At 39.6% G+C, this 24,395-nt stretch overlaps 1 protein-coding gene and 1 pseudogene across 2 annotated transcripts in view; one reads left to right on the top strand and one right to left on the bottom strand.

The window, feature by feature from the left end:
* The window catches only part of LOC309842929 (uncharacterized protein), a 98,458-nt gene that overhangs the window by 47,779 nt on the left and 26,284 nt on the right, over positions 1-24,395 (bottom strand). The window lies entirely within an intron of this gene.
* LOC309841231 (TP53-regulated inhibitor of apoptosis 1 pseudogene) lies at positions 12,624-12,899 on the top strand (annotated as a pseudogene). Its single transcript has one exon. The product of its transcript is annotated as a TP53-regulated inhibitor of apoptosis 1 pseudogene (transcript).

Below are 24,395 nucleotides of genomic sequence, written 5' to 3'. Positions count from 1 at the left end.
GTTTATTAACAAAGTTTAGCATCTTTTTATGGGTGAGATTTGCAATTTGGATCTCCAGAACCTACAGCCATGGTCAGGACTTGTGTAGTAAATCCAGAGCCACTTGAGGTTACATTAAGGAGCCCAGTGTGGGACTTGATCCCAGGACCCTGGGATCATGACCTGAGTGGAAGGCAGTCGCTTAACCAACTAAGCAACCCAGGCATCCCTTGGAGATGCTTTTTGAGTCTGTGGACAAGCCACATGAATATTAGTTGGGTTACAGTTTTCTCTCTTGAGCTCAAAACAATATAAAGTATAGCAAAACTTCAGACAGCTGATCTGGCCCTGCATACCCAGAACTGACAATGATGATTTAAAGCCAGAACTTGGGGCGCCTGGGTGGCTCAGTGGGTTGGGCCGCTGCCTTCGGCTCAGGTCATGATCTCAGGGTCCTGGGATCGAGTCCCGCATCGGGCTCTCTGCTCAGCAGGGAGCCTGCTTCCTCCTCTCTCTCTCTCTGCCTGCCTCTCTGCCTACTTGTGATCTCTCTCTGTCAAATAAATAAATAAATAAATAAAATCTTTAAAGCCAGAACTTTCCCCACCATCCAAGCTATTGTCCTTTCCTGCCTGGATCACTGCAGTGGTTCCCAGTCCATCTCCCTGCCACCATTCTTGCTCCCTAATAGACCATCTTCCATATAGCCAGAATGATTTTTTAAAAATTTATATAAGGCAAAAAATATTATCAAGAAAGTGAAAAGATAACTCATAGAATGGGAGAATGGTTTGTAAATCATATGATTAGGGCCAAGTATCCTGAATATAAAAAGAGCTCTTACAATTCAGTAATAAAAAGACCAATAACACAATATAAAAATGGGAAAAGGACTTAGATATTTCTTCAGAGAAGTATATAAACAGCCAATAAGCACATGAAATGACTCTCAACATTATTAGTCATTAGGGAAGTGGCAAATCAAAACCACAGGGAGATACCTCTTCACACCCACTAGGATGGCTATAATCCCCAAAACATAAAATAAGAAGTGTTGGCAAGGATGTGGAGAAATTGGAATCCTCATACTTTGCTGGTTAGAATATAAAATTGCTCTTTCCCAGAATAGCCATTTTGGAAAAGAAATTAGTAGTTCCTCAAAAAGTTACACAGAGAATTACCAAATGACCTAGCAGTTCTACCCTAGGTATATACCCAAGAGAAATGAAATCATATATTCATACAAAAACTTCTACACTAGTGTTCATAACAACATTATTCATAAAAGTCAAAAAAGTGAAATAGCCCACCTGTCCTTTAGCAGATGAATGGATAGACAAAATGTGGTCTATACATACAATGGAATATTATTGTGCCACAAAAAAGGAACGGAATACTGTTATATGCTACAACAGAAATGACTTTGAAATATTATTCTAAGCGAAAGAAGCTAGGCACAATAGGCTGTATGACTCTATTTATGTAATGTTTGGGATAGGCAAATCCATAGAGATGAAAAGCAGATTATTGTTTGCCAAGGGCTGAGGAAATGGGAAAGGAGACTAACTGCTAACAGGTACGAGGTTTCTTTTTGGGGTGACAAATATTCTGGAATTAGTGGTAATGGTTCACTCATTATGACAGGCTATAACCAGTAAACTGTACAGTTAAAATGATAAAGTTTATGTTATGTGAACTACATCTTAATTTAAGAAAAAAAAAAAAAAACCACCTTAGATCATGATCTTCCACTGGTTAAACTCTTCAGTGACTTCCTATAGCACTCAGATAAAACTGAACCTTCTTACTTAGTCCTGCAAGGCCTATATGATGGGACCCCTGCCTACCTTTTTTTAATCTCATTTCCATCACTTCCCTCACAACCCATTCTCCATTTAGATTATAGTCCAGGTTCACTGGCCTCTCACTTCCAGTGCAGGTTTTTACACTTAATCTTCCTCCTTTGTATTCTTTACCCAGCACTTCTCGTGGCCACCTCTCCCTTATCATGGAAGTCTCAGATTAATGTCACCTCCTCAGCAAGACTTCTCCCACCACCACTGTCTACCATATTACCTTTTATTATTTTCTTCACAGCATTTATCACTACCTGAAATTATTTGTTTATACTTAAATTCCCTGAGAGCAAAGATTTCGCCTGCCTAGTTCACTGCTATCACCCAAGTTCTAAGAATGATGCCTGACACAGAGTAGATGCTCAAAAAATATATTTTGAGTGAATGAATGGGATCTAATTTGTGTACATTGGAAATTTAGACATTTTGATGGTATTTGGGGGGCTGTCAGAGCTTCACCTGATTTGAATGAGAACTTTAGAGACCCCAGTGAGGCCATGTGTATAGTATCTAGGGTGGGGAATAAGAAACAGGAAGAGTGGAGAAATGCACCTTGTCATCACTTCCAAATTACCCAAGGACAAAATTTTATAGAAACCATGATCAAACTGCCCAGAGTTTATGAGATTAGCTATAGAAATGTTGCAGTGTAATTCACCATTCTGTTTATTCCCTGCGAGGAGAGTTGGGGCACACATGCTTGATTTGGATGTGCTGGAAGAGATCAAAGGGAGGGAGGATGGCTATGAGGCAGCACAATGAGTGTCCCCATGATTGCAGCTCAGCCCAGCCTCTAGTTCAGGCTTTGATCCTAGAAAGGGACAGTAATAAAGAACAGAGCCACTGACCACAAAGCACATCCGGGAAGAGGGTAGGCCAGGAGAGAAGGATGGTCTGACAGCCCTTAAGAATGGAATTAAGGAGCAACCACAAATATGCCTGTATCGGGAGTGAGAGGGGTGTCAGGGTAGTGGGAAGCACTGAGCTGACATCAGGAGGGCAAGTGGGGATCATGAGAGCCAGGAAGACGCCCGCTGAAGAAGACACCCTAAAGCTTCTGTGAAAGATCTGAGGCCTGGGATCTCCATATTTTTCTAGTTTAGACTGAGCCACAAGCTGCTATTTCATTAGTATGACCTAGAGAAATGTGATTACACATATAATAGGCAACAGTGCTCCTATTTCCACCTTCAAACAATGGACATACTCCATTTCTATCCTGAGATCATCTGTGAATTATATATGACATAAATTAAACGGAAGCAACATTGGAGGGAAAACCCACCTGTCACTGTATATTTTTGTGAGTCTAATCATTAGGCAAAGGGAAATGCTTATCTCTAAACTAGGCCAGGTGTGAAAAGAATGTAAAGATAATTTAGATTTAGATTATGAAATGAGGAGAAAGGTTATTGAGACTGGAAAGAAAAGGCCTGGAGGGCTGAGAAGGTGAGGCGGTGCAAGGAAATTAAAGGCTGGTCTGGGAATAATGACCAACAATGTAAGATGGGAAGAATAGAGTTTTAAACTTGGAAAGGCTTTCTTTGACATTTGCTTGAGCAATTACATATTAAGTATTGAAAATAAGTGAAAGTGATTTTTAGAAAGTTTGAATAAAAGAAAAGCAGAACATGACATGGCCCAGCTTGCTCAGACACACTGAGGTAATTTCTAAGGATGTTTTAGATTGTGAATTTAATTAATTTCAGGCTGTAAGAAAGAACGTGGTGCTGGCTTATACAGATTTGGATTTCTAGAACAGCCTAATAGGTGGCCTCCACTGTCAAGCTATCTTGCACACCCCACTGCCTAACTAATCTGCCTGAGAAAGCCTTTATAATCACTGTAAAACCCTGAGCACCTTCCCATGTCTTACTAAATCCACTCTGAGCTCTGCCTGGCCCTCTGGCCCACCTTAGCTGTTCCATCTTCCTTCTTAGTTCTCTCCAGCACACAACCCTGTCTCAGACCTGTCTCTCCACTTGTTTTGCTTCTGGACCTTTGCCCACAATGCTGCCTTGGTCTGAAATGTATGCTTTCTCTTGTCTGCCTTGCCAAATGACATCCTTTTGTCAAGGTCGAGCTTATATTCCAATTCCATCATGGGTCTTTCTAGATTGTCCCTTTCTTTGAACTCCTAAAACACAATTGCTCAATTATATACTGCCATATATTAGTCCTTATACTTACATGTTAGTACCAGGAACTGGAGGAAAGAGAAGAGAGAAATTAATAACAGAGAAGTGTGAAATTCTTGATTTAGATTCTGATTTCGAGGTGGGTGTTTGGCAGAGGATGGAGGAAGTACAGCAAAATGGTCCCAGAAGCCTTTGGTACCGGAAAGGAAGCAGGGACAGTTGTAACGAGCATCCTGCTTTTGCATATCACTTGGCAATAACACCTTAAGTTTTACGTTCAGCATCATGAGGAATAAGAAACTCAACTTGTGAATGTTCTAGATGACGAAAGTTTATCATGCACAGTATTGGATCCCATTCCAGACCTACTGAATCAGCATCTCTGAGAGTGGGGCCAACATTCTGTGTTTTAATAGCATTCTAGGTGGTTCTGATGCACAATAAAGTTTAGAGAACCAGTGCTTTAGAGCTTTAGTGCTTTTAAACATTACTCGCTATATAAAACTAGTTCTTTAATACATGACATACTTCCTTGCCTTCTGGAATAGGACAGGCTAAACACAAAGTGCTTCTTTTTTGTGGGACCAGAGTCACCATGATCATTACTTCTTGCCCAGTGCCATTATAATAGGCAGCACACCAGACAGAACACCCAGGCACCGTGCTGCCAAGGCCACAGGGCACCAGGTCACCTCACTGGAGCAACTGACTGCAAGTGCTATCCGGGTCCATCATTTGGGTCATTGTCTATAGCTTGGGGCTTAATGAAAACAATATAGACCAGTTGAAATTGACTGAATTACAGTACAAAAGAACACAGTTCACTAATTATGACCACACCAGAGAGTATAGTGAATATCTTGCAGAGTTCTCTGTGCCCCATTCCCATGTCTCTTCACTAAAGAAGTGGTGGAAATTCTTCAGCAATTCCTGGGAATTCCATTCTCAACTGTATTTGACTCAGTATCAAGGCTTTACTGATCTTCCTCCAAGTAGCACTCTCTTTTTTTAAGATTTTATTTATTCATTTGACAGACAGAGATCACAAATAGGCAGAGAGGCAGGCGGGGGGCTGGGGGAAGCAGGCTCCCCGCGGAGCTGAGAGTACGATGTGGGGCTTGATCCCAGGACCTTGAGATTATGACCTGAGCTGAAGGCAGAGGCTTAACCCACTGAGGCACCCAGGCACCGCCCTCCAAGTAGTACTCTGCTTGCTACAGACCAGTTTGCCCAGGAAAAACTCCTTCCTTAGAAGTCATTAAAAATTCTAAAACTCTACATCTGCAATTACTCAAAGTTAAGATTTTTATTAAGATATCTCCCCAGATGATGGCTCTGTGGGGTTAGCATTCCTCGACTGCATTATGCTGACTTAATACCAGCTTCTTACTGCCAGGGAACAGCAGCTTTTCCATAGGCACAGTTTTGTATCTATCTCTCATCAGAATCTCTGTGCTCTGTCCCCACGAAGGCTTTCAGTAAGATTTACATCCAGATTAGTTCCCTTTGGGAAAAAGTAACTTCCAGTTGAATCCAAATTGAACAAGATTTCCTTGGATCTGAGGGTAGCTGCGTATGAAAATTTGACCGCTTCTGCCAAAATGCCTCTCAGAGGTGTTTCCCAGTGTTCCCCAGAAATGTTGTGTGCCTGTTTGCCCACACCCTCAATGGCAGAGACAGAAATATCTTTTTCCTGTAGATACCTTGGTGCCCTATGACATCTTCACATAGTAGTTGCCACTAGAAGAACTTCAATCATCTCTCTTCAGATGCTGACTCTTCCTCTCATACAGTTTTCTATTTAATTCAAACAATTGAATTGAAAACTTACTTTGAAACTAGTTCTCACAACCATAAAATCACAGAGCTTACAGTTTTGCTATGATATTTCTAATAGCTTCTGTTCTTTTTCTTTTTGAAGATGAGTTAAGAGTTTTAAAATCAGAAGGAAAAGAAAATTTTACATGATCTAGCATCTATTTGTATAATAGACTTCGGAGTTTTGTTGTTATTTGTCTCCATATTCTAAGACATCTCTTTATTTCCATTCATGGAAAAGCATTGCCATTTATTAGGAGTCAAAACCTCCCTTACCCAGTACTGTTCCATTATTCATTTCTAGGGCAGCTGAAGTTCAAAAATTAATCACTAATGCAGGATTTTAATAATAGAAGAAACTGGTTTGGGAGTGGGGAGAGTATATGGGACCTTTCTGTACTTCCTGATTAATTTTTCTGTAAACCTGAAACTACTTTAAAAAAAAATAGAGTCCATTAATTTCTTTAAAGTAAAAAGCAGAATAGGCTATATAACAAAGCACTGTTTTTATAACCAAGAAATGCATGCACAGAAAACAATAAAACACATTTTACAAAAGCAGACATAAAGAGAAGACACTCATTTAATATGTTAGAATGATGGTCTTTGTGGGGAGTGATAATAGAAGTAGAGTATGGCAAGAAAATGAAATAAAGAAAAGGAGACAGAGAGATAGTGCATGAACGAATGATGGTAATGTGCCATGAACTGAATATGATCAAATCTGACCTATAAACTTGAAATCTTAAAAAAAAAAAAAAAAGTAGTGGTTCTTTACTTGGGCAGGGAGGTAGAATTTAGAGAAATTTTAAAAGAACACACATGCTTCAGCCCCATTTCAGACCCAACTGCATCAGAAACTCCAGACACAGAGCATGTACATTTTGCAAAAGTTCCTATATTAGCCAGGACACATTTAGTTACAAAACCCCAATTCAAATAAGTATAAGCAATAAAAGGAATTGTATTGGCTCACATGGCTTGGAAGTCCTAGGAGCAGTAGCTTCAGGCACAGATGGATCCAGGAGCTCAAGATATCCAATCAGGCTCTCACTCACTGCTGCTCACTCACTGCTTCCCTTTCCTGACAGGTTCTCTTTCCATGTGATCGGGAAGCTTTTTATTGACATTTCTGGTCCTGTGGAATGAACACTACAATTGACAATGCCTCAAGGGCCATGGGAAGTGGAGTAGGAGTTCCCCAACAGAAGGGTTAGGCTAAGCACACCAAATGAGGTAATTATCATATCTTCCCAGGAATTTAATTCAGAATAAGTCACACATTCCCTTGTAGGGTGACATCACAAGATCCCTTGTAGGAATCTTCATGGCAAAAGAAAAAGTCACTAAAGCATTTTCCAGGTTTCCCATCCTGGTCTCTTGGCTCACTTTAGCTCAGCTGCCATGTTCAGTCTAGTTTTGAACACACCATCATGTTCAGTCACACCTTCCCCTGTCCCAGGAACACAAACACATTCATCCAAACTTGCTATGCATCTGGCTTACAACTCTCCTGAATAGGTTTAGAATACAAAATAAAGATATTTAGGGCACCTAGGTGTCCAACAATATAGGTGATGAGTCTAAGATGGAGAAAAACTGGGTAAGTTAACTTATCCCAGGTCACAGCATGCAAAACTGACAGAATTTGAACTCAGGTTTTATACCTCCAAATCTTGTGCTCTGTCAAAGTTACAACATTGCACAGATAGTATTAATAATAAAAATGGGACGCCAAACTGCCTCAGTCGGAAGAGCATGTGACTCCTGATCTTGGTGTCGAGAGTTTGAGCCCCACGTTGCCTGCAGAAATTACATACATACATACATACATAACTTCAAATAGTAATAATATGTGGCTAGAAAGGCATGACCTAGTTACAGCTGCTGTAGAAGAAAGAAAGAACAAATTTTGGTGGAAAACTAGCTGTCAATGCCACAACAATTTAGTAAACTTAACCATTTAAAAACAAACAGTTAACCATTTAAACAAATCATATTTGCTCCAAATCCTACGCCCCTGCACTCTGACCCTGCAAAGACCAATTTGTCATAAAAGGAAACTTAAACTTCTAGGCCTCTCATTTGCATGGACTTTTCTGAAGCCCTGTTAGGGGTCTGTATGAGTTAGCAATTTCTGTATAACAAATTACTCCAAAACTTATCAGCTTAAAACAATGACCTTATTATCTCACACAGTTCCCGAGAGTCTGAAATCTGGGAGCAACTTCTCTGAGTGGCTCTTCTCCAGAGGGTTCTGTGACAGTTCTCATGACATAGGAGCTGAGTTCCCCCAGAATGAATGATCTGAGATAAAGGGGTCCAAGTCATAATGTCCTTTATAACCTAGACTCCAAAGTGACATCACTTCTGCTGAATTCTGTTGGTTTCACAGACCAACCCCAATACAATACGAGTGAAGAGTTATACCAGGGAATGAATACCAGGAGACAAGGAAAACAGGTGGGCGGTGGGAATCTTCATATGTGAAGCGGGCTATCAATAGGCATGTTCACATGTTTTTTGTAGCATTGACAAAAGTAAGACTTTCTTTATGTTGTCTTAATGAGTCCTCCTCAATTGTATTAGCTTATGGCACCACCACAAAACATGAGTCCTTTTCTTATATGACCTTTCCAGAATCTTTAAAATCATTTTAGAACATGGTGAATCAATTCTACAAACTAAAACCATTATAGCTAAATTCTGAAGGGATGAAGGACTTTTTCAAAGTGTGTTTGTTTTCATGATTGTTAATGTTATATAGTTGTGCACTGCTAATTTGTTATCAAAGCTAGATGAGAAGTTAGGAGATGCATGTCAGTCTACATTCTACCTCTAACAAACTGGGTGATTCCTTTGATATAATGCATTCTGCTCTCAGAACTAGCTTTGTCAATACCAGTGGTTGCATTAACTAATGTATACAGGCACTTCCAGACAGTTCTTTAAAAGTCTGTGATTAAATGATAGGTCTCTCTATGCTACACATTTCTCATCCATAATATGGGGATGACAGTATCTACTTCACAGAGGTGTAGTGATGATTAAATGAGGCAGTCTATGTAAAGTATGCCAAATATCCTAGCAAGCAGTGCATGCTCAATAAATATTAGCCATTCTTACTCTTTTATGCCTGAAAATTAACCACCTCAGGAAGCCCATTTTGAATAGTTTTATAATATCATAGTAATTTGTAATTTCAGTTTTCATCTCAGATGACTCTGTAAGCTTTTATAAGTGACTTAAAGGTAATATGAAGTACTATCAAGGTTGTGGAACAACTGGAACTCTCATATGTTTATTGATGGGAGTATAAACTAGTGTAATGACTTTGGTAAAATATTTAATAATATATCCACTTAACCTAAACTTATACATATCTTATGACCCAGAATATCCTCTCCTGCTAAACTCAACATACAATAGTGCTACGTCCACCAAAAGATATATGTGAGAATATTCATTATAGCTTTATTGATAATATTCAAACTAAAAACACCCAAATGTCTTTCAACAGTAGAATGGAAAAGTAAACCATATTCATAAAATAGAATGAATATAGCAATGAAAAGAACAAATCTCACCATGATGTTGAGTAAAAGCCAAATATGTAAAATGCATATTTCATGATCCTAATACTTGGAGTTCAAAATCAGGCAAACAAAACTGAGGTAATGGAGGTCAGAAGAATGGCTCTTTGAATAAATATTAATCGGAAGAGAGGGCAAAGGGAGTTTTCTTGGGTGCTGGAAATGTTCTACCTATTGATATGAGTAGTGGTTTCACAGGTGTGTACATATGTCAAAAATCAGTCAAGCTTTAGATTTAAGACTTGCACATGTTATTGTAAGTTGCATCTCAATAAAACATTTTTAAAGTTGGTAATAGTATAAAGAAATACATTGCTGATATCATTGGTGTAGGAAAAGAGTCTTGACCATGATTCAGATTTTATGCAGTTCTGTTTCATTTTAACTAAATTTTGACAATTATGGTTCTAGGTAGTAATTAATGAATAATTAATTATTACTCCCCTATCATATACTACCTTATTAACTGTGTCAATTGTCCCCTCATTTCCCAAATATTTAAGTGCCAGATGCTCTGCTACATGATGGGATCATTAACAATGAACAAAATAGATATAGCTCTTACTTCCACAGGGCTAGGTATTTGGCAAGACAGAGAAATAAATCAGAAGTTAAAATTGCAGAGAGACAGTAGAGTGCAGAGGGGTGCGCATAAGAACACTTCCCCAAAGCCATTGGCTGGGAAAGTGAGAGACTGATTTTTGTGTTTTTGCAACCAGTGGAGCTCAAAGACAGGAGTTTGAGAGGTGGGTGGGCTTGGTTGGGGTAGAGACCTGAGGGTGCTGCCCTACTTCTGGAGAGAAGGCAGGCAAGCAACCCAGGACAGATGATGTGATCTGAGGATCACCTAAGGTCAATGGAGAGAGTGTTGTTCTTGGAGTGCATCTGTGGGAGGTGGCATTCGCAGACACACCTCTCTGGTGACAAAAGGGCCAATGGACACCATTTGCCTCCCCTGTCCCTAAGCACATGCACAGAGAACCTGCTGAGGGCAGCTAACCCAGACACTATTTAACCTGTTTGTTCCAAAACCTACGCCCGTGCACTCTGATGCCCTTCTCACCAAACTTGAATCCATTCTAGCACAAACAGACCTTTCCTTGGAAAACCAGCACAGGGCCCTCCACAGCACATTCCTCAAGTTTTTGTTTTTACTTTTGTTTTTAAGATTTTAGTTATTTATTTGACAGAGAGAGAACACAAGTAGGCAAAGAGACAGGCAGAGAGAGGGGGAAGCAGACTCCCTGCTGAACAGAGAGCCCAACATGGGGCTCGATTTCAGGACCCCCGAGACCATGACCTGAGCTGAAGGCAGAGGCTTGACCCACTGAGCCACCCAGGTTCCCTCAAGTTTGAAGTTTTAAAAGTCAGCAGACTTGGCTGGGATAGAGCCCAAAGTGTACTATGCTGCTTCAGGCAGGCAAAGACAGATAGTATGAAAACAGAGATCTGAAAAATGCCTGGGATGCAGGAGGGGGAAATTATTTACTCTTCTGGAGGGTTTCCCTGAGAGCAGCAAACCCTCTCTGGGTACAAAGGAATTGGTTGGACACATTTCCCTCCCCCATGCCTCAGCATAAACCAACTGCAGTAAATAGCACAGCACCAACACTGGCTCCCTAACCTGCTTAGAGAACTATACATCACAGAATGTATAAAGAACTATACATCACAAGAATACACTTAGGGAACTCACTGACTCCATCAAATGTAATAGCATTCATATTATAGCAATCCTGGAAGAAGAAGAAGAGAGAAAAGGGTGCAGAAGTTTTATTTGAGGAAATAATAGGTGAAAACTGCCTTATTCTGGGGAAGTAAACAGACATCCAAATCCAGGAGGCACAGAGAACTCCCATCAAAATGGCTGACATCAAGACATATTGTAGTTAAATTTGCAAAATATAGTAATAGGAAAAAATCCTAAAAGCAACAAGATGAAGTCCTAACTTACAAGGGAAGACCCACAGAGCTAGCTGTAGCTCTCTCCACAAAAACCTGACAAGCCAGAAGAGAGTGGCATGATATATTTAACATGCTGGATGAGAAAAATCTGCAGCCAAGAATAGTCTATCCAGCTAGGCTGTCATTCAGAATAGAAGGAGAGATAAAGAGCTTGCCATACAAACAAAAGTTAAGGAGTTCATGACCACTAAAACAATGCTGCAAGTAAAAGGGCACTCTGAATGGGACAGACCAAAAGTGACAGACTAGAAAGGAACAGAGAAAATCTCCAGAAACAATAATAAGACATGTAATAAAATGGTACTGACTACACATCTATCAATAATTACTCTGAATGTAAATGGAATAAATGTTCCAATCAAAAGACATAGGGGCTCAGAATGGATTTTTTATTTTTTATTTTATTTTTTATTATTATTTTTTTAATTTATTTAACAGACAGAGATCACAAGCAGGCGGAGAGGCAGGCAGAGAGAGAGGGGGAAGCAGGCTCCCCGCTCAGCAGAGAGCCCGATGCGGGGCTCGATACCAGGACCCTGGGACCATGACCCAAGCCGAAGGCAAAGGCCTAATCCACTGAGCCACCCAGGCACCCCCAGAATGGATTTTTTAAAAGAAGCTATATATGAATATATATATATATATATAGTTGTTGTTTTGTTTTGTTTTTTAGTTTCTAGATCATCTATTTCTGCTCTAATCTTTATTACTTTTCTTCTGCTCATGACCTGAGCCGAAGGCAGAGGCTTTAACCCACTGAGCCACCTGGGTTCCCCCAAAATGGACTTTAAAACAAAGACTATAACAAGAGACAAAGACAGACACTATATAATAATAAAGGGGACAATCCAACAGGAAGATCTAATTATAAATATTTATGCAGTCAACATAGGAGGACCCAAATACTTCAAATAGTTAATTACAAACATAAAAGAACTAATTGATATTTTGCAATAATAGTAGGGGACTTTAACACCTCACTTACAGCAATGGACAACATTTAAGCAGAAAATCAACAAGGGAAAAAATGGCTCCGAATGACACATTGGACCAGATGGACTTAACAGATATATCCAGAACATTTCATCCTAAAGTAGCAGAGTACGTATTCTTTTCAAGTGCACATGGGACATTCTCCAGCATAGATCACATACCAAGTTACAAATCAGGCTTCAACAAATACAAAGAGATTAAGATCATACCATATATTTTTTTCTGCCCATAACACTATGAAACTTGAAATCAACCAACAGAAAAATTTGGAAAGACCACAAATACATGGAGATTAAACAACATGCTACTGAAGAATGGATGGGTCAGCCACTGCCATGAATAGCATGGGGGAGGCCTGTACCAGCGTGAAGTGTGAGTTTGACCAATGCTTCAATTGGTGGTTTGCCAAGAAGTTTTAAAGCGTCGGCTTGGAAGACCCATACACCAACCCCTTCGAGTGCTATCAGCAGTATTCAGAAAGCAATAAAGGAGAGATTCCCACTGCAGGACTGGAATTCATGGGCCATGGCAAAGAAAAGCCCGAAAACTCTTCTTGACCTTGAAAGTCACCTTGACAGTCACTCCTCCAGTCAGGAAATTAAGGACACTAGATTTCATCTATTAAGACTGTGAAAAAGGTCATCAATTCGATGGGTTTAGGAAAGAGGAAGTTTCTCTCCTTCCTGTCCTCTCTCTTGTGAAAGATGATGAACCATCACTCTGCTTTGAGATGATTTCTCACTTGCTTTGGCATCCTTGCAGGAACTCCATGTGCTAAAACCAAACGATTTCTTGGATTATGGTTGCAATACTTGGTCTGGGATCAGCTTTAAATATCCTTTGTATGTAAATACTGATAAACTTGTCAGAATGATCAGGGTTGCCTGACCTCTTGAGTTTTGTGGTATGTTGTATATACAACCAAGTATATTGTATATACACTTGTATATACAACCAAATATATTGGTGGGAGGTATAATTCATGCAACCAATTAATTAGGATCACTCTTTTCTCTCAGGGAGCTAAGGCTCTAAAAAGGGATCCCAGCCCAGTAGTTTTAACCAATGCTTGGGAGCACGGTTTCATTTTCATATAATAACTTTTAAGATTGCTGGTGGATTGGGTTAGCCAAGAGGAAGACAGCTTAAACAGACAGTTCCCTGCCTTAAGAAGAGGTGTCAATTTCTAATTAAGTTGTGAAAGCTTGAAGAATGTTGCAGTATACACATTTCAGAGCTCATAGTGTAAGTTAGGAAATAAAATCCTTGGAGTAACAATGGAGGAAGATGCTAAATTGCAAAATTTGCTATTGCCAGCTTTCAGATCAAGTCAGTTAATGAAGCCAACCTATATTATCATTAAAATTGCCAAAATGCTGCATCTGATTAAATGGAAGAAGAGTTTGTTTTATTTGCCTATGTACCCACCCTGTCCTGTGATATCTGTAATCATGAAGATGGAATAAATAGTAACATTTAGTTACAAAAAAAAAAAAAAAAAAAGAATGAATGGGTCAACCAAGAAATTAAAAAATACATGAAACCAAATGATAATGAAAACATGACAGTCCAAAATCTTTGGGATGCAGCAAAAACAGTCATAAGGGAAAGTATATAACAATACAGGCCTATCTAAAGGAGCTAGAAAAAGAACAACAGATGAAGCACAAAGCCAGTAGCAGAAGAAAAGTAATAAAGATTAGAGCAGAAATAGATGATCTAGAAACTAAAAAACAAAACAAAACAACAACAACAACAAAAAACCCAGTAGAATAAAACAATGACACCAGGAGCTGGTTCTTCAAAAAAATGAGTAAAATTGATAAACCCCTAGCCAGACTTAACAAAAAGAGAGAGAGGAAGAGAAAGGACCCAAATAAATAAAATCACAAATGAGAGAGGAGAAATCATAACCAACAATACAAACAATTATAAGAGAATATTAAGGAAAATTCTATACCAACAAATTGGACTATCTGGAAGAAATACATAAATTCCCAGAAATACATAAACTACCAATTCTGAAAGAGGAAGAAATAGAAAACTTGAACAGACTGATAACCAGCAAAGAAATTGAATCAGTAATAAAAAATCTCCCAACAAACAAAAGTCCAGGGCCAGATGGCTTCACAGGATAATTCTACAAAATATTTATTTTTTTTTTAAGATTTTTATTTATTTGCCACAGAGAGCGAGTGCAAGCGAGTACACACAAGCAGGCAGAGAGGCAGGCAGAGGCAGAGAGAGAAGCAGGTTCCCTGCTGAGCAAGGAGCCTGATGCGGGACTCGATCCCATGACCCTGGGATCATGACCTGAGCCGAAGGCAGTGGCTTAACCCACTGAGCCACCCAGGCGTCCTCTACAAAATATTTAAAGAGAGTTAATACCTATCCTTTTCAAACTATTCCAAAAAATAGAAATGGATGGAAAACTTCCAAATTAATTCTGTGAGGCCAGCATTACCCTGATTTCAAAACAAGACAAAGATCCCACTAAAAAAGAGAACTATAGGGAAAGAAGGGAGGGAGGGAAAGAGGAAGGAACAAAGGAAGGAATGAATTATAGGCCAATATCCCTGATGAACATAGATGCAAAAATTCTCTACAAAGTACTAGTAAATCAAATCCAGAAGTACTTTTAAAAAATCATTCACTGTGATCAAGTGGGATTTATTCCTGGGCTGCAAGGGTGGTTCAATATTCACAGATCAGTCAATCAATGTGATATACCACATTAATAAAAGAAAGGATAAGAGCCATCTGATCCTCTCAATAAATGCAGAAAAAGCTTTGGACAAAGTACAACATCCATTCATGATAAAAACCATCAACAAAGTGAGGGTAGAGGGAACATACCTCAACATCGTAGAGGCCATATATGAAAAACCCATATCTAATATTATTCTCAATGGGGAAAAACTGAAAGCTTTTCCTCTTTTTAGGAACAAGACAGGGATGTCCACTCTCACCACTGTTACTTAACATAGACTGGAAGTCTTAGCCTCAGCAATCAGACATCAAAATTAAATTTAAAAAGCATCCAGATTGGCAAGGAAGAAGTCAAACTTTCACTCTTTGCAGATGACAAGATACTCTATTTAGAAAGCCCAAAAGACTCCACTAAAAAAAATTCTTAGAACTGATGCACGAATTCAGTAAAATCACAGGATGCAAAATCAATATACATAAATCTGTTGCATTTCTATACACCAATAATGAAACATCAGAAAGAGAAATCAAGGCATGGATCCCATTTACAATTGCACCAAAACCCACAAGATAACCAACGATAAACCCAACCAGAGAGATAGAAAATATGTACTCTCAAAACTGTAAAAACATTGATAAAAGCAATTGAAGATGAGACAACAAATTGGGAAAACATTCCATGCTATAGATTGGAAGAACAAATATTGTTAAAATATCTATACTACCCAAAGCAATCTACACATTTAAAGCAATCCCTGTCAAAATACCACCAGTTTTCACAGAACTAGAATAAAAAAATCTTAAAATTTGTATGAAACCACAAAAGACCTCCAATAGCCAAAGCAATCTTCATAAAGAAAAGCAAAACTGGAGATATCACTTCCAGACTTCAAGCTATATTACAAAGCTGTAGGGACCAAAAAAGTCTGGTAGTGCCGCAAACACAGACACACAGATCAACGGAACAGAGTAGAAAACCCAGAAATGAACCCACAACTATATAGTCAATTAGTCGTTGACAAAATAAGAAAGAGTATCCAATGGAAAAAAGACCATCTCTTCAATAAAAGGTGTTGGGAAAACTGGACAACTGCATGCAAAAGAATGAAACTGGACCACTCTCTTACACCATACACAAAAATACATTCAGAATGGATAAAAGACCTAAATGTAAGAACTAAAACCATAAAAATCCTAGAGAAGAACACAGGCAATAACTTCTTTGACATTGACCATAGCAACTTCTTACAAGATATGTCTTCTGAGGCAAGGGAAACAAAAGCAAAAATAAACTATTGGGACTTCATTAAGATAAAAATCTCCTTCGGAACTAAAAGGCAACCAATCGAATGGGAGAAGATACTTGCAAATAACATGTCTGATAAAGGGATAGTATCAAAAATATATAAAGAACTTGTAAAATGGAACACTCAAAAACCAAATAATTCCGTTTAAAAATGGGCAGAAGACAAGAATAGACATTTGTCCAAAGAAGACACATACATGGCTAACAGACACATGAAAAGATGCTCAACATCACTCATCATTAGGGAAATACAAATCAAAACCACAGTGAGATGCCACCTCACACCTGCCAGAATGGCTAAAATTAACAACACAGGAAACAACAGGTGTTAGTGAGGATGTGGAGAAAGGGGACACCTTTTGCACTGTTGGTGGGAATGCAAACTGGTGCAGTCACTGTAGAAAACAGTATGGGTGTTCCTCAAAAAGTTAAAAATAGGGACATCTGGGTGACTCAGTTGGTTAAGCATCTGCCTTCGGTTCAGGTCATGATCCCAGAAAGCTGGGATCAAGTCCCACATGGGGCTCCTTGCTCAGCAGAGAGCCTGCTTCTCCCTCTACCTGCTGCTCCCCCTGCTTGTGCATGCTTGCTCACTCACTCTCTCGCAAATAAACAAAATCTTTAAAAAACAAAACAAGTTAAAAACAGAACTACTCTATTTCTTTGAAAAAGATGGATGGTACTTTGATAGAAATTGCATTAAATGTGTAGATTGCTTTAGGTAGCATAGACATTTTCACAATATTTATTCTTCCAATCCAGGAGCATGGAACATTTTTCCATTTCTTTGTGTCTTCCTCAATTTCTTTCATGAGTACTTTATAGTTTTCTGAGTATAGATACTGTGTCTCTTTGGTTAGGTTTATTCCTAGGTATCTTATGGTTTTGGGTGCAATTGTAAATGGGATTGACTCCTTAATTTCCGTTTCTTCTGTCTTGCTGTTGGTGTAGAGAAATGCAACTGATTTCTCTGCATTGATTTTATATCCTGACACTTTACTGAATTCCTGTATAAGTTCTAGCAGTTTTGGAGTGGAGTCTTTTGGGTTTTCCACATATAGTATCATATCATCTGCGAAGAGTGATAATTTGACTTCTTCTTTGCCAATTTGGATGCCTTTAATTTCCTTTTGTTGTCTGATTGCTGAGGCTAGGACCTCTAGTACTATGTTGAATAGCAGTGGTGATAATGGACATCCCTGCCGTGTTCCTGACCTTAGCGGAAAAGCTTTCAGTTTTTCTCCATTGAGAATGATATTTGCGGTGGGTTTTTCATAGATGGCTTTGATGATATTGAGGTATGTGCCCTCTATCCCTACACTTTGAAGAGTTTTGATCAGGAAGGGATGCTGTACTTTGTCAAATGCTTTTTCAGCATCTATTGAGAGTATCATATGGTTCTTGTTCTTTCTTTTATTGATGTGTTGTATCACATTGACTGATTTGCGGATGTTGAACCAACCTTGCAGCCCTGGAATAAATCCCACTTGGTCGTGGTGAATAATCTTTTTAATGTACTGTTGAATCCTATTGGCTAGTATTTTGTTGAGTATTTTCGCATCTGTGTTCATCAAGGATATTGGTCTATAGCTCTCTTTTTTGGTGGGATCCTTGTCTGGTTTTGGGATCAAGGTGATGCTGGCCTCATAAAATGAGTTTGGAAGTTTTCCTTCCATTTCTATTTTTTGGAACTAGAGCATATCATGCTTAGTGAAATAAGTCAAGCAGAGAAAGACAACTATCATATGATCTCCCTGATATGAGGAAGTGGTGATGTAACATGGGGGCTTAAGTGGGTACGAGAAGAATAAATGAAACAAAATGGGATTGGGAGGGAGACAAACCATAAGTGACTCTTAATCTCAGAAAACAAACTGAGGGTTGCTGGGGGGAGGGGGTTTGGGAGAAGGGGGTGGGATTATGGACATTGGGGAGGGTATGTGCTTTGGTGAGTGCTGTGAAGTGTGTAAACCTGGTGATTCACAAACCTGTACCCCTGGGGATAAAAATATATGTTTATAAAAAATAAAAAATTATATTAAAAAAAAGGGCAAAAAAAAAAGATTAAAACATAAATTTTAACTTCTCAATTAAAAAAAAAAAACAGAACTACTCTACTATCCAGCAATTTCACAACCAGGTGTTTACCCAAAGGATACAAAAATACTGATTCAAAGGGATGCATGCACCCCAATGTTTATAGCAGCATTGTCAACAATAGCCAAATTATGGAAAGACCCCAAATGTCTATCGACTGTTGAATGGATAAAGAAGAGGTGGAGTCTGGCTGACACATTACTCAGGCATAAAAAAGACTATTAGAAATTCTTTTTTTTTTTTTAAGATTTTATTTATTTATTTGAGAGAGAGAAATCACAAGTAGATGGAGAGGCAGGCAGAGAGAGAGAGAGAGGGAAGCAGGCTCCCTGCTGAGCAGAGAGCCTGATGCGGGACTCGATCCCAGGACTCCGAGATCATGACCTGAGCTGAAGGAAGCGGCCAACCCACTGAGCCACCCAGGTGCCCAAGACTATTAGAAATTCTTAAAGGTTTAGAATCTTTAGAAGAATTAGACTGCATCTCAGCTTATTGTGTATTCAGGAACCCACATTTTCACGTCTAAGGTACAGGTTAGGGTTGGGGTAGGGTTAGGTGCAGAGTTAGGGTAAGGGTATGTGCCTGGTATCCAGCAGTTCAAGATTTCTCCTGAGAATAAAACTCCAGACTTCTGCTGGGGTTATAATATATATGGCAGTCATCTACCAAGCTGAGGCAATGAGGGGATATGTGTCTAAATACTCTTAAAAAAAAAAAAAAAAAGCGGGACGCCTGGGTGGCTCAGTTGGTTAAGCAGCTGCCTTCAGCTCAGGTCATGATCCCAGCATCCTGGGATCAAGTCCCACATCGGGCTCCTTGCTCCACAGGGAGCCTGCTTCTCCCTCTGACTCTGCCTTCCACTCTGTCTGCCTGTGCTCGCTCTTGCTCGCTCTCTCTCTGACAAATAAATAAAAATCTTAAAAAAAAAAAAAGCTACAATTTCATGTCACAGATGTATTATGGGGAAGTAGAATATTACTTCCCTGCTATTGGGGAATAAAGCAGAGGCAGTAACAACCAGATGAAAAATACTTGCTAAAGAAAATAATATCTAAGCTGAAATTAGTTCCTTCAGAGCGGAAATAGCATGCTGTTCCACAAGATAAAGATTGCATGGTGTAGTCTAGGACCTGAGAGAAGTTCATTAAGACTGCATGGCGTAGTCTAGGACCTGAGAGAAGTTCATTATGTCTGGACCTAACGTGTGCTAGAGAGGGAGCAAGGAGTGCAATAAATGATGCTAGAGAAGCCAACCCAGGGAAAGCCCTATAAGCCCTATGAAAGTAGTAAAGATTTTATTATGTGCATATTATGTGCATAACTTGACATGTGTCCTAGACATAATATTCTGTCTCCAGTGTGACAAATGAACTTGAGGAAGGTAAGACTACAGGAAGAGAGACAGCTTGGGAGGCTGTTGCAGTAAGCTGGCTAGAGTGATGGTGTCTAAACTAAAGCAATAGACATAAATGCAATAGAGATGAAATGAGAGATATTTAGAGAAGTAGAAACAATGGGACTTGAAGATTGGCTAAGCAAAGCAGAGTGAAAAGTGAAGGCTGACACCCAGTTTCTGGCTTAAGCAACTCTGTTGGCAGTGATGCCATCCCCCAGGATAGGGAATATTTAATGAGTACTGTCTTGCTAGTTTGCTAGTTTGAGGAATTTTGAGGAGGTGAGGGGGGAAGCCAATGAGTTCTGTTATGACTATCCTGTGTTTAAAGTGCTTATGAGACAACGACGGAGAGATACTTAGAAAGTATTGGTGCTTAGGAGACATAACTGTCCTGAAGAAATAAATTTGGAGGTCAGCACTGTAGCAAGATTAACTAAAGCAATGAAGTAGAAACAACCTAAAATCACCCCTAAACAATATGTAGAATGGAAAGATCAACAGATACTGTATACAACACTGAGAAATACTCACCTTTAAATGATAAGCAGAAGAGAAAGAAGGTCTACTGAGGAGGAACAAAGAAGAAAGAAACCAGAAGATCATGTGTACAGAAGCTAAAGGAAGGAAGGTTGTTCCCCACAAAAGTGGCAGGTGGGCAACAGGGCCAAATGTTGCCAAGAGGGACGCCTGGGTGGCTCAGTTGGTTAAGCAGCTGCCTTCGGCTCAGGTCATGATCCCAGGGTCCTGGGATCGAGTCCCACATCGGGCTCCTTGCTCGGCAGGGAGCCTGGTACTCCCTCTGCCTCTGCCTGCCTCTTTGTCTGCCTGTGTTTGCTTGCTCTCTCTCCCTCTGTCTCTGACAAATAAATAAATAAAATCTTTAAAAAAAAATGTTGCCAAGAGATTGTGTCAGGGAAGTCCTGGTGATCTTAACAAGAGTAGTAGCAGAGGAGGTAGCTGCCAAATTTCAGTGGTTGAGGACTGAATGGGAGGTGAGATGGTTATTTCTGATTCTCAAATATCCACCCACTTTTCCAAAATTGAAGAACCCTCTTCCTCTGGCATTTGAGTAGAGTACTAGTTTTAGACAACAACAGTACACGCTCACTAGTTTAAATAGAAAGAAATTTATTCCAAGATTTTGGTTAGTTTATAGGACATTAAGGCCAAGACACCAAGCTTGGTTATCGAACGGTCACTGGCAAGACAGCCAGGAAAAAGCCCAACTACAAGATGGGAACTTTTCAACAGATATGTTCTTTTTGTCACCACCTGATGCTTGATATCCATGAATCAGGCTCTGGTCACTAGGATCTCTACAACAGCTGCAGTAGAAAAAACAAAAGCCTCTATGATCTGCACTTGCCAGAACTGTTGCCTTGGCCTTGCCAAGCCTGGCAGGGGCACATCTGCCTGGCAGAAAGCATGGGTAACCCTTGCTGCACTTTATGGGAGTCTTGAAAACATACTCTTTAGCTTTCTATCTCCTAAAACCCAGAAAGGCATGCTACAATGGATTGGAAAGGTGTAGAATGAGACAACTGGTAGTGATTGCCAATGTCCATCCCTTTGCCTATTCAGCATCAATTCATCTTTCTCCCCAAACTTCAAATTACAAACCACAAATTGCAACAACGTATAGATTCCTGAAGTTTTTCCATTGCTTTTGCTCCTGGGCATGGTAGTAGAAGGAGGCAAAGGATACTCTCGGTTCTAGATCTGCTCCCCCTTGCCTTCATTTTGTGGTAGAAACCCTACTTCCCCTTTAAAATCTTAAATACTCCAGCCAGTACATGTAATCCCCCTCATCTTGTTCATGAAGCATGAGGAATCCAAATAGACCAGGTGTCAGTCTCAACCTCTACGTCACTGTAAGCCCTTTTGTTTCCTGATGGACTCATCCCTTCCTTGGATAGTAAGACTATTAAACCATCAAAACTGAAAGTTGTAGGGATAGAGAGAAAATTTTTGAGAATGGGTCATTAGGTTTATTGTAGGAGGTATCCCTCTTACTTCACATCCATTGTTTTCTGACCCTCTGTATTGTGGCCATGAGAGATACATACTTAGTGCCTTCTGACTGACAACTTTACAGCCACACAGCTGGTACGTTCATTGGGTCTCCCCAAGGACTGTCTGCTTTTCTAAAAGCCCACCTGCTTTTGGGTGATGGGATACATGGTAAGATCAGTGAATCTCAACCGCATTAGCCCAATGCTTTACTTCATTCATATATAAACAAATTCTCCGGTCAGAAACAGTAGTTAAAACAATACCATGACAACGAATTAGGTACATAATAGGACTATAGGTAATGATGCAGGTAAAATTTTGGCAAGCAGGGAAACTCAACCTAAATTTATAGTAAATACATATTTACAGTGAGGAGAATTGCTGCCCTCTCCATGATGGAAGAACCCTAGTTGTTAAACTGCCAATAGATGGTTGTTTGGTGTTCCAGAGCTGAGGGCACGATCAGGACGCAGCTGTTGATCACTACAGCAGGTATGTTAGGCACTCAGGAGTAATAGTAGCCAAGTCAGTTCCAGCACTGGGGGGAGGACAGAGGTAATATTGAACCTAGGAGTAATCTCCTTCCTTGCCACCACAAAGACTTTTTAAATGAGCCTACTGAACAAACACTTAGATGCCTGGGAAAAGGCCAGTTTTCGAATATTGCCCATCTCCTCTGTAGGAGTCCCTGGCAAGCATCCATGTGGGACATAGTCCTCAGTCTGCGCACAATCTGAAGATGTCCATCTATGCATTTCTTTCCCCATATCTCTTTGTTACAATCTTTCATCCTTGTTTTTTCCATGGTCTGACTAGCTCTTCGCATGAATCAATATAGATCCACACCTCACAAGATGTCCTTCCAAATAAAATAGAACATAATACAATCCTTCCAAAACTTGCACGAATGCATCTAAAAACCTAAAGGATGATTTCTTTTTCCCTGTGAAGAAGAGGTAAAGTCACCTGCTAATACTGAGGGAAGAAAGTGACAGAGTCAGAGATTTGAGGAATACAGAAGTATTAAAATACCCACACATGAGAGAGAGACAACTTGGAAAACGAAGAAATGAGGTGGAGACAATTGTAAAGAAGTCAGACTACATGGTTATGTGATTTTCCTCCAGAAGCAGTACTTTAAGCCACTAAAAGCAAAACCACCACAATGGACAAATAAAGCATGTTTCTTGCAACCTCAAGACTTCACTCACCTGCATTTAAAAATATTTGCTAGCTCACAAAATTAATGTACTGGTAATTGTAGCTAAATCAGGGTTATTATTTAGATATTATATTTGTTAATATAATCTTTTGTCCAAGAATATATAAGAATAATATATAAGAAAGTATTATTTGGGATAATCATCTTAAAAATCTGTAAAATCAAGTGATATCAAGTCCCTGAGAAGGGGGATTAGGGGACTGGAAGACAAGAATGGAGGGAGATATACTTTCACTCCATACCCTTTTGTACCTTTTGAATTTTACATCTGTATGAAAAATACCTATACAGTCTCTTGATGTATCCAGCTTCACTTGATATAAGTATGTTTCTCTGAGAGGACAGGGATCTCTGCAACTCTAGCCCATTGGGTCTGCTTTGTGCCAAATGGCACGCAGAGATGGTTTTCTTTACTGTGTGTGAGTGTGTGTGTGTGTGTGTGTGTGTGTCTAAATATTTTATTTATTTATTTGACAGAGACAGAGATCACAAGTAGGCAGACAGGCAGGCAGAGAGGGGGAAAGCAGGCTCCCCACTGAGCAGAGAGCCTGATGCGGGGCTCGATTCCAGGACCCTGAGATCATGACCTGAGCTGAAGGCAGAGGCTTTAACCCACTGAGCCACCCAGGCACCCCCAGAGATGGTTTTCTAAGCCATTTCTCAATATCAGCTAACCAGAAGTGTTTTTTCCAAAATCTTTGTGATGGGAATAAATATTTTGTCATGTATCCACTCATTCACTTGTCTATGTAGTCAACCAATTTTTATCAAGGCTTGTGTGTTTTCTAAAAATCCCTATAGAATATGTTCTAGGAAACACAGAGCTACAAAGAAAAAGCCTCTAGTTAGTCACCTCAGTCTTTTTGAATGGGGCAGCATGTAAGCAAGGAGTGATCCCCACCCTCCATTTATTTACAGACAGATATGTAGGAAAGTCCTCAATAGAACAGGATGATGTAAAGCTGTATGTGACAAATGTTGTGCTATAGGAGTGAAGAAACAATTCATTCTGGGCATATCAGGAAAGATTTCACAGGGAAAAAAAAACCAACACATATCTGAACTAGATTGTGAATAATGATTAGAATTATAGAGAAGAAAAAGAGATGGAAAATGCATTTCAGATTGAGGGAACAGCTTGAGCACAGGCATAAAAACACCAATATGTGTGGCAAATTTGGGAAAACGGTCATCATTTAGTGAGATACGAATGTAGTGTGCATGGAAATACAGGAGCAGGATGCCTAAAGGAACAGACAGGTTATGTTGCCTGAGACATGAACTGGAAGCCACTCAAAGTTTGTGAAAAG

Source organism: Mustela nivalis, assembly GCF_964662115.1.
Source record: "Mustela nivalis genome assembly, chromosome: 1".
NCBI classification, from domain to species: Eukaryota; Metazoa; Chordata; class Mammalia; order Carnivora; family Mustelidae; genus Mustela; species Mustela nivalis.
Note: the sequence above shows the minus strand (reverse complement) of the source record. Positions and strands in the feature narration are given on the sequence as shown.